At 39.0% G+C, this 12038-nt stretch overlaps 1 pseudogene across 1 annotated transcript in view; it reads left to right on the top strand.

Moving 5' to 3' along the window:
* Window positions 1–4411, top strand: part of LOC147612734 (uncharacterized) — a 120058-nt pseudogene extending 115647 nt beyond the window's left edge. Inside the window, exons 12-15 of the transcript XR_015263491.1 lie at window positions 2739–2813; window positions 2909–2978; window positions 3765–3922; window positions 4024–4411. The product of XR_015263491.1 is annotated as an uncharacterized LOC147612734 (transcript). The remainder of the gene's footprint in view (window positions 1–2738; window positions 2814–2908; window positions 2979–3764; window positions 3923–4023) is intronic.
* The last annotated feature ends 7627 nt before the right edge of the window (window positions 4412–12038 follow it).

The raw sequence follows: 12038 nt of genomic DNA on the forward strand, positions 1-12038 counted from the left end.
TCTCTCTCTCTCTCTCTCTGTGTGGCCGTTTTTCGGCCTCCCGAGGACGATAATATATTCTTCTTCTTCTTCTTCTCTCTCTCTCTCTAACTAAATAATGCTATTACATAAGTTTTTTGGGGCTTTTCAAAAAATTGAGTCCTTTGCATCAAATTACGGCCTTTGAACAACCAAAATTTGGGGGTTTTCCAAATTAGACTCTTGCATGGATCTCAACAGAAGTACTATTGCCTTTCAGAAATTCTCTGGGTGCGAATTTTCCTACATGGCAAACCAAGATTTGACTTCTTCTCATGCAAGATGGAGTCTGGACAATGGTCAAGGGCACTGAAGAAGAGCCCAAAGGACATTGAGGAAGAGCCCAAAGGAGTAGAGGGATCCCTCGAAGTGCGAGCTTAGCAAGACAAAAACGACGAAGTGCTCGCACACATCGGCTTGGGACTAGTTGGCAACCTCATACATCATCTTGACCTAGAGAGGCCAGCCAAATAGGTATGGTAAAAACTTGAGAATCTATTCGGAAACAAGATCAGTATATTCCAAAGTTTTTCTCAAGCAAATTTTTTTAAAAGTATGAAGATCAAAGAAGCTCAAAATTTGCAAGAACACTCGAGCAATCTAGGTTCCGTTCTTTAGTAACTAGTTGCCCTCAAGGTGTAGGTTGATCAGGATGCCATGAAAGCAGTACTTTTATCCAGTATAGTAGAGATTCCCAGAATCCTAAGTATGCATAGACCCTCATTGTTCTTAGGGTGGCCCGTGAGATGTCATATCAGGATATGGTCACCATCCTCATTAATGAGGGCCATCGTCTCAAAGAGCTTGTAGATGTTGGATTTGAAGCAGACAGAGTCTTCATGTTAGAGTGAAAGGCAAGGGCAAACCGAGCAAGATCAGAAAGTGCACTTACTACTACAAAAAGCTTGGACACTCCGAAGACGGGTGTTTTAAGTGGATGGCCAAGGAGCAAGTCAAAGATCATGCAAATTTGGTAAGAGAAGAAGAAGACGAAGATGAAGATGGACCAGAGACATCCACAAAGCCAGAGAAAGCCCTCACAATTATGACTAATATTTCTCTTGAAGAGTAAGATTTTGATTGGGCTTTTATAATTTTCTACTTTGTATGAGTCAAGGGTTCTATGCCCGAGACGTCTCCCAAAATCTCATAAATAATCTTGTGTTTTTCGTGTAAGCCTTGTTTTTATAAAAGGCTCTGTGTTTTTCACATATCCCTACTCAGAGCCCCACGGGGGGGGGGGGGGGGGGGGGGGGGGGGGGGGGGGGGCTATCGGGGTAGACTGATATGTGCACAATCATGTGTGGTCAAGCTCTTATATCAAGCTTGACACGAGGATTTTCGGTGCTGGCACAGTGTCTTTTGTATCATGTTTTGCAGTTTGGAGCCCAAATCGCCATGGCCATTAAAGGTCTTCTCAACCACCTACACCTTCACTATGAAGGGGGGTTTGATGGATATTTAGAGTCTAGTAGGTGAGAATGCCCTCTTAGGTGTGAACACCCTCTATATGTGTAGTTGTTATGAGCATGTGAATACCCTCAATATATATATACTTGTTATGAGCATGTGAACACTCCCTATGAGTCATAGGATAAGTGTGCCATGTGTCATTAGTATGTGTGTGTGTGTCCAGTTATGTGTCAGAAGGTAAGGCTACTCCCTAGCCTACAAAAGCATTGTACTTGGTGAGTAAACAACACATCTATCAGTCTAATCATATTGAGTTGTGCAATATTGTCTCTTGAGCTTTGTCAGTGAGACGGAGGAGCATTACATATGCCGCTGTCAAGTATACTATGAGATCCGCGGGAGGTTTCACTATCTATTTTGTGAGGGATTCGGTCCACTCTCCAGGATCATTGACTTCCAAGACCAGCGTTGCCTGGGCCTCTTCCTGTTTGAGCTCCGCAGACACGGGGACACCTTCTTGAGACACAGGCCCGAGCCACCCCGCCCCCTCCCTCGGCAGCCAACCATCACCAATTTCTTCCGGACCCAGGAGGTGGAGGAAACTGGCATAGTGGATCTTGTGGACCCTCCACGAGCTGCTCTGGACCTACCTCGCCCGAGAGGAGTTACCTCGGACCGAGCCTCTGCACTCCAGCGTGCCCGACGCCCTCGACCCCCCCGTCAGCCACGATCACCTCATCAGCTCCAGATCCAGGACATGCTCCACCGCCATCGAGCTACCTTTCCACGTGACATAGCTGAGGGAGACCTCTCGGCCATACTCGTCAACCCCATGCTTGACATTTTGGAGAGTGGTATACCATCTACTCGGAGCTGATGTTGCTCCCATGTTTTTATGTTCTTAGTTTTCCATGACGAGTTTCCATGGACAGTTTTGTATCACCCCAGTGAGATAGCTATATTTATGTTTTCATTCTGTTTTATTTTCCATTCCATGATGAGATATGCCATGGACATTATTGTACCACTTTGGTCTCATAGGCCCATTGGGTCTTTAGTAGACGCTTAATATATCTTTCTTTCTTTCTTTCTTTCTACACACACCTTAGCTTAGGTGCACTTGTGTAAACTCTGACCCTAGTATCAACATATATTGCATGGTAGAAGCCCTACATAGCTGAGGGAAGAAAGATCACGGGGGGAAGGGGGGGGGGGTGGGGTGGTGGGGGGAGGGGGGAGGGGGTGTTATAGTTAGAATTCTATCTCTGATTAAGATTTTTGCATTAAATTTTTTGTGGTCCCGGCAGACAAGGATATCCAACCACAAGTACACATTGGACAAAAGCAGCTTAACAGATTATGAGACTCACTTCACAGTAATGGTAAGCATCCGTATTCTTGAAGCTCTTATTCAATGGTGCATGATGTCACAAAGTCCTTGACAGTTGACTGTCTTTTTGTATGAATTTTTTTCCAGAATTATGGCAGGAAATTGGTACATGTCAACACGCATGATTTCATTCCAGCTTTTGAAGAGGAGCACAAAGGTCAGTAAATGAAATAATCATTTGTAATGATTCTGTTTTATTTATAACCTTACGTATGAGCAAATCTATACAAAGTCCTTGCATACAAACAAAGCGGTATGTTGTATCTATTGTATGTGGGTTGATTCCACTAACACACACACATATGGCGAGCATGCAATTGTATGGCTGTCGAATAGCTGTTGTGTGCATGAGCGTACACTGTACCTGGCTGCCTACACCATCATAGAGCCCCTCCAGTTGCAAGGCTTGAGCTAAAACAAGGCTTGATCCGTATCCTTATTCCCTGTGATTCCCCTCATAGGAACCTCCATTAATGAGCCTGTGGATATATCACTTGCATGGACTTAGGTGAGAATGTCCCTAACTTTAAGGTCTACTTTACACTAACGTATCATTTACCAACTCTTAAAGACACATTTACCACAAGTGCCCATATTAAAATTCAGCCCAGTTATGACCTTTGGGGGACTTAGTGGAACTCCAGAACTGTACCAGGATGATTTCATGTCATACGGATGGCTTGCTCCCAATGAATGTGCCTGGCAATCACAGCCCAATCCTTTCAGTCAAGGTCAGCCACTCCATGCAAACAGTGAGCTCCTTATCTGTAAATGGTGCAAAGGTTTACTGCTGACGCATTATTTGGGGTCTCACAAGATAAAGTACTATTTTCTACATACATCAATGCCTTTAAACATCTCATGTGAGCCTTTCAACCCTTCTAGGTTAAGATAGCATTGTGTGTGAGTAGAATGGCTGAGCAAAGCATATGCTTTCCCGCAGTGAACTGGAGGGACATACACCAAAAAGTTCGACAAATGCTACATTCAGTATTTGAAGGAGCTTTTGCTTTGCATCCTGAGATGCATTCTTCAAGAGCGAGAGCCATTTATGGTGTTGATGTCTTACTTACTGAAGCATTTGAACCCAAACTGTTGGAGGTACACCACATTAGATTCCATTTCCATTTCATTATAGTTCCATATAGGGCTTTAGAAAATTGGTGTACTCACAAACAAAATGCTTTATTTTTGGGCTTCAGGTTACTTACTGTCCAGACTGTACAAGAGCTTGTAAATATGATGTCAAAAACGTGCTCGGCAATGGTGACTTGATGAAGGCCAGCGAGTTCTTTAATGATGTTTTTGGTTGTCTTTTCCTAAACTCTTGCAAGAATGTGGCTCCTCTGTAACAAGAACACATGGCATGGCCTTTTTGGTCTACGATGAGAAATTGTTTTGAGATAAGACTGCACCATATTGTGCACCTTGTGTTGGTTTAAAGAGGTGAACATTGTTTTAAAAGCAGTGATAGTACAAAATGGAAAGTGATTATAGCAAAGAATTCACATTTAGTGTAGTGGTCATAGAAGTTGAAGGCTTAGTGGAATATGATTTAGAAAAATGTAAGGAAATGTATCATTACACTACAGCACACCCACTATAATAATGCTCGAGTCTTAGTGCTATGTCAATGTACTCGAATCATGTGTACCCTTTTGTCACCCCCTCCCCCCTGCTTCTCCACGCACACGCTCACCCACATGTATGAAGCTTAGAGAGGAGCAAGAGGTAGAGACGTTCTTTCTTAAGCTCGTGTAAATTATCATAGAGATAACTATGGTAACACATCTTAGTTTCATATGGCACATGCCGTGATGATAGTTTGGATGTATCGTTCATAGCAAGCAATCATATGACATATTACTCTAAATTTTCAACTTGAATTCAGTTGAAGTACCATCTTTGTAAGTACATGTAATGATTCTTCTCATGCAATTACATATGTTGGTCGATTACCAAGTCAAATACCAATCAAAATGCCTTTTCAAAGCAAGCAAGAAGGAGAACATACATTCTTGAGCTTATTCATTCTAATATTTGGGTTAAGGACCGACACAATCAACCTTTTTTTTAGGTTGTCATAACTCTTATCATCTTTGTTGAGGATTTTTATGAAAATCAAAATATAATATATGAAATCTAAGCTAGAAGCATTGCATTATTCATAGAATTTAAAACACTTGTTGACAACAAAACATGGAGATATGAGCAAATCTCAGAGATAAATAGAGCTGAATGATCAAATGGAGTTGTGGGGGAACGGATTTATGGTTACAATAACAATATGATGAAGTGGTGGAAAGAAAGAATAGGCACATAACAAAAGTTGCAAGGGTAAAGAAGACAAGCCAGCTCATTTGAGAGAAGCATGTGCCACAATATTCTATATTATGAATAGAACCTCTACAGTTGTAATACATAACACTACTCTTGATGAGGCATTTACTACTGTCAAGCCTAATATTTCTCATCTTAAAGTTTTTTTTTTGGCTCTATTTATTTTGTGCATATTCCAAATGAAAAGAGAGCAAAGCTTCAACCTAAGGTTATTGAATGTGTTTTTGTTGGATATTCTTTGGAGTACAAATGGTGTTCCACATAATAAGAACATGTATATCTCTCAAATTTGGTGGTTGAACTACACTCATGGTATGAACAATTTCAACAAACAAATGGAAAATCTCTTGATAGTGACTGCATTATTTCTTAACCTATAACAACTCTCAAGCTTGATGTTGTATATTCTAATTCTACTTCATATTTCTCGTCATCATGAACGGGCAAAATAAGAAGTCTATTGCAAAGAATGCAAGATGAAGAGAACATTGGGAAAATTCTATGCAAGAGGAGATTGATGTATTAAGTCATAACGAAGCAAGGGAACTTGTTATATTGCCTTAAAATAAAAACATAGTCTGACTTGTGTTTAGAATTAAACACAAGCTAGTTGACACAATGCTATGCTCTTCTCAAGTTCATGGATTGGATTATGATGATACTTTCTCATAGATGTCAACAATAAGCAATATTATGTCTAGCATCATGACAAGGTTGAAAATTATGCCAAGTGATTGTTAAGAATGTATTTCTTAATAAAGATCTATAGGTATGTAGGAACCTCCTAAGGAGCTTGGTCCCACAAGCTCAAAAAGTATCTTAACAACATTGGTTTTACACAATCAAATGCACATCCTTCCATATAGGGGAAAGCTCTTAGATGGTGCGATCAAGATGGGTGATCTATGTTGATGATCTTGTGCTAAAAGGAAACAATATGAGATAAGTACATGCAATTAACAAGCAAATAATAAGTAAATGAGGCCAAAGTTCAATATGACAAATCTCCATGAATTATAGTTTTCCTTTGGTAAATATACTATTGAGATGATTCGTGATAAATTAAGGTAAATGGCTCTATCAAGGAAAGAACATTCTTGAGTTATTGTCTCAACTTGAGCTCATAAATTGTAAGCGCATCTCTACTCCTCTAGATGTAAAGGTGAAGTTAAGGAATGATGATACATTAGGTGCTTTTACTTGAGCATGCAACAATGTGCAGAAGCCTAGCTGGCAAGTGGATATATATCACTACTACTAGTTGAATTTGATTTATGATGGTCAATAAATCAATTTATGTTTAAAGAAAAACACCTTGATACCATGAGAAGGGTGGCCAAATACATCAAAGACACAATCAAAACATGCAAAAACTTGGAGTGCAAGGCTTTTAGTATGGAACTCTCTTTTTAGCTCTATCTTATACTATTCTTTTGTAAAAACACACACCTAGGTAAATGTACTTTTTGTGTTTAGATCTCATTTTGTTTTTATGCTAATGTGCATAGGAAGTGTACTTCGGATGCATTATCATGGTATTATATATCCTTATATTCTTTTGTAAAACAAAACAATTTTCGTGGACCTCGTGTAAGAAAGAGCCAATTTTTTTAGTCACACACCATGCACGGGTCCTCCCCCCATGCCCTTACAATGTAGTGATCACCCGCAGGAGAATCTCCCAAAAAAAAAGGGTCATGCATACTCAATCATGGGTGTGAAAGGGAGACAAAGAAGTACCTTTGAATCTCCACCTATATGCTCCTATGTCCCCATCCCTTGTGTTCAATACTTTACATTTATTGAACCCCTTATGCTTTGGTGTCAACTCTAGCCCATGTTCCATAAGATGGGGGTGGCGTGAGTAATGTGTTTCTTAGCAATATGTTAAGAAACCCTCCACCTCATGGCTTGCCTCTTTATGTATCCATGGTGATAAGATTTGGTGTCTATCTTGAAGATGTTCTTAATTCTAAGGCATCTGTAAGCATCCTCCCTTGCTTATGCCAGAAAGCAATCTTCCCCTGCTTATGCCAGAAATAAATCTTTATATAAGCTCATTTTGGACACATTATCTGGATATGAAGCTACCGAAGGTGTATCAACGCGTCTGTGAAAAGAACGCGGCTACACACCCGTGTATACGTGCGTCTGAGTGGTACTATACACGCAAAATGAGTGGAAGAGCAGGAATGAAAAAGCATTGGGACTTATTGCACTCAGTTTATCACATCACATGGATACAATGGGCAAAAGATGTATGGGATGAATTCAATAAATTGTTTGGCACACAAGCAAAAAATTCAAAGATAAATCTGTTAATGCAATTCTATAAATTGGACATGAAGGAAAGTGAACCTTTAATCACACACTTGAACAAATATAAAAGCATTAAGCAACAGCTGACAGAGCTATTGGCAAAAAGGTAGAAGATGATGAGGCACTAGCAGTGCTTCTGAAGAGTGTGGACAAAGGTGAATATGAAAACATTGTAGCAACACTAAAGAATGTACCTGAATTGAAGCTATACGAGATAGAAGCAGCTCTTCTAGAGCAAGAGAGCAGAGGCAAAGAGAAGAAATGGCTCGACTCAACAGTAGGAGAAGAAAAAGCATTCTTCACCCGAGGAGGATTCTCTCTAGGACGAGGACGAGGAAGAGACAGAGTAGGAGGAAGGACCTTCACTTGCCACAAATGTAGAAAGCCAGGACACATGGCAAGAGACTGCTACAGCAAACCCAGTGGAGAAGGAACGACATCGACAAACTTCATGGAGACTCCAAAGGAAGTGGAGTCAGATCATCTTTTCTGAGAGAGAGAGAGAGAGAGAGAGAGAGAGAGAGAGAGAGAGAGAGACCCCACAACCCAATGTAACCTGCCTCAACAAAGTAAAACCACCTCTGAGCCACCGATGATGTAGGCCACGTGGTAGATAGATGTATGTGTGAGCACTTTAGTCAAGGTCGCGGGCACTTATAGTAGCCTTGGACACATAGAGAGAGAGTGTGTCAAGGACTATGGAGTTTAGGGACTCAAGGCACTGGTCGCAGGCTATCAAGTAAGAGAGAAACTTGATATAGGGTCCAGGTGTGCTAAGATAACTTGAGGGGAGGTATGCTAGACACTAGTCGTGGGCTATCAAGTAAGGGGAGGCAAACTTGGTATAGGGTCTAGGTGTACTCGGAGTATTCACTTGAGGGGAGGTGTTGAAATATACAAGTGAATAGGGTGTGTGCGGGAACAAGCCCTTGGTTAGAGGCTATAAAAGAGGATGAGTAAATGTGAAAGAACCTGTGAAAAGGTGAGAAGAATCTACTGGGAGAGAATAAAGGGTAGCATGAGAAGATTTAGGAAGTGTGGAGATATTCTGGGAAGTGTGGAGATATTCTGGGAGATATTCTGTGAAAAGTGAAGAGGTGGAGAGAATAAGGAAAAAGAGGTGGAGTGAATCAAGGAGAAATCAATGGGATTTGATGCTTGGATGTAAGCTCTATAAATTGAGGCATTGCCCTAATGAGAATTTGCTGGTTTTTGAGTATCCATGCCTACATTAATCTATTTGTTAATTATCCACTAATTACATCTTAATTATTTACTAATCACTTTGTTAATGATGTTGATTCTAGTGTTTGATCCACCATAGCTCATCACAATGCCCTAATTTCAATATATTTCATGCCGTGAACCCTTAGCTCATGAAACGTCTTTTTTTTTTGGCCCCACAAGGAAAGTTTCACGCTGTGAAACAGTAGGGTTTCATGCCATGAACCCTAAGGACCCATGGAACGTCGAATTTTTTTTTTTGTGTGGAGGAAATATTTTTGAATTTTAAATTAGGGAGATATGTGCACTTTCCCAAAAAGGCAAGTGGGAATAAAAAAAGTCAACACTTTTATGACACCCCCTTACACCCTTCATAAATGATCCCCAAAATGGACAATTTGACAACCCATTGGCATCTTTTCATTCAATGAGTTATGGAAAAAAGTGCCTAGAAATTAATCAAAGATTAATCCTTCCCCCTTTTGGACTACCTAAGAGCTCTAATTAACCACTAATCACTAATTAATTCACACCATTGAGCACATCATTGAATATAGCATGGAATTGCTAAGCTATGTGCATCAACTAATTTGTAAATTAATCTATGATTAGAGATTAATGAAACTCTTAATTCTAGTCTCTTCTCTTTATGCAAAATTAAGCAAAAGAGAGAGAAAATCCTTCAATTCATGTAATTAGGTGTCTTGATGCATCTAAATGCTCTCAAAACACTCAGAAACATTAATTTCGACCTCTTATATGATCAAATTTGATGCCAAAAATACATTTTCTAATCTCTCTTAAACTAGATTAATCATCCCTTAATGACAAGAACTAGTCAATTAAGAAAGATTAGTCAATTTCAAGAGTTTTTAAAAGTTTTTGAGAAAGTTTTTAAATGATTAAGCTACTCCTAATGCTTTCTAACACTCTAATGCATACAAATCAAACAAAAAAACATACAAATCAAATAAAAATTAATGATCTTAGCTCTATGTTTAACTTTAAAGAGAGCTAAAAATCACCAAAAATTACATTCTATTGCATTTTTTGATGCAATGGAAAAAAACAAAGCCTAATATACTCTATGTGCAAGCCCTAGGAACATTACAAACTGAATTAACAACAATAGAGACAACGATTTAGGCTAAAATTTAAGCAAAAAGGCATTCTTTATAAAACAAAAAAGAGAGCTATTCTACACCAAATCACCATCAATACCACATCTTTTTCATGGAAAACCACTAATCAAGACAATGGGAAATGGGTAATGCGTAGATTAAAGGAAAACGATGGAAAAAGCCAAGGGATGATTCCCCGAGCAGCGCAAAAAATGTTATGGCTCACCCAAACCCCCCTTGAAACACATCCAACAAGAGATTGCCTGGTGAATCACAACTATTGTGAGAATCTTTCCAATTTTCGAGCTCATAACCCTTGAGGTCTCCAAGCTCTACAACTCCATGAGAAGTAATTCCACCTCGTCTCCCACTACCGCAAGCATTGTTACACCGTCGTGTTGCACTACGTGTCACTTCGCTCACATTCACTCACTAGCATGCATTAGACAGAGAGATTAGTAAGAGAAAGACTCTATTGCATAATGGGAGAGTTTTTTTTAATTATGAGAGATTTTCACTTATATACATGGCCATAAGTGTTCACACTCACTTAAACTATGGTCGGCTGGGCACTTTAGGCTCATAAGAGTCCTAATGCTATTACAATGACTATTCTCATAATATATCCATGAAGTACATCACTTGTGACTTTATCCTAACTTACTACCACATGCTCTTGAAGCGAAAATCACCATAAGTATTCCATAGGACCATTACGGGTGCCCATCCAAGTTGTAGATTTGGACACCATTGCTTCATATCTTGAATGTATGACCTTTTGGTGTATCTACCTTGACTCCTTAATATAATATAATGGTGGTAGCTCTTGTTAACCCTAGGAATGGGTTAACATATGCCTCACAAGTTTACATCCTAAATGCCAACTAGTTATAAGTGCTCTAACTCCTTTTTTCCATGAAGGCCATATGTTTTACTTATCACATGCATCTATCAAAAGGATTCCAAGTGCCAATTCTCTACATGAGGTTGCTACTTCTCTCATCATCAATAGATATACCAATTGCCATCCTCAACTGCTGCATCCCTTCACCATTTGCTTCTTTCAAATATAAACCTTATCCCAAGTTGAGTAAGAAGAGAAATCATATGTTGATGTCATCATTTCCCAAGGTTACACAAAAAGACTCAAACTATCACTAGCACACTGATAACCATGCTATATTTGTACAATAGGCCAATGATATGCAGCAATATATTAAAAATACAAATCTCTGTCTCAAGCTTTTAAAACTACACCACCCAAAACAATAAACAAGACTACCCAGCCTATACTAGATCGCCTCTAGACTCTCACAAATGTATTCCTATCTTTTGGAGTTATAGAGATATCAGTTGTATAGAGCACAAAAAATCTGTGATAACGTGATGCATGCTCATCAACATAATTTGTTAAGTGTGAGCTGCCTAGAAATTGTGAGTTGACTCGAGAAGGCTTAAAAGCCTGAATTTGCTAAACGGCTCATTCACTTATAAGGCCACAACCAATGAGCATAAAATCAAACTCCATAAAGAGATTTTTTCTAATCAAATCCATTTAAAAGGCTCCAAATAGTTTATGTATTAATAAACTGATATGGAAGAACATATGTTTGTATCACATGCTACACATGGTGGAGACATCATAGTAATATTTCTTGTAACCACAACCTCGCTAATGTGTCACAATGTTCTATCATGATTATAGTGATGACAAGGTACACCATGGTGTTTGCAAGCTACCAATTTATCATACACCACCTCTTGACATTTTTATGGGGTGTTTCATTTAATAGCTACCATTGTATTTTGACTTATAATAGTGGTGTTTAATATTCACCTTGAAAGATACATGATTTGATATGTGTAAATATTCACCTTGAAAGAGTATATATGCATATATGATTTGATAAGTGTATTCACAAAACTATGTTTACACACCTTTTTAAAATTCTTTGCTTGTAGGTGATATGGGGGTTTTCTTAGAGTGAGTCCCTTGGGGCCTAACACAAACATGTATCACTTGGAGTACATGTACTATAGATTTCGTGAGAGCCATAGTGGTTGCCTAAGGAATCTATTGCAATTGTTGAAAGTAACAATGAAAGAAGTGGAATTTTACAAATCTTCTTTATTTACTAGAGTTTCAGAATTTCCCATTTTACAAATCTTCTTTGTTTATTAAAATTTTAAAATTTCCTATTTTATAGAGTTAG

Source organism: Cibotium barometz, chromosome 45 (genome assembly GCF_041138505.1).
Source record: "Cibotium barometz isolate CiBa-2024 chromosome 45, ASM4113850v1, whole genome shotgun sequence".
NCBI lineage: Eukaryota > Viridiplantae > Streptophyta > Polypodiopsida > Cyatheales > Cibotiaceae > Cibotium > Cibotium barometz.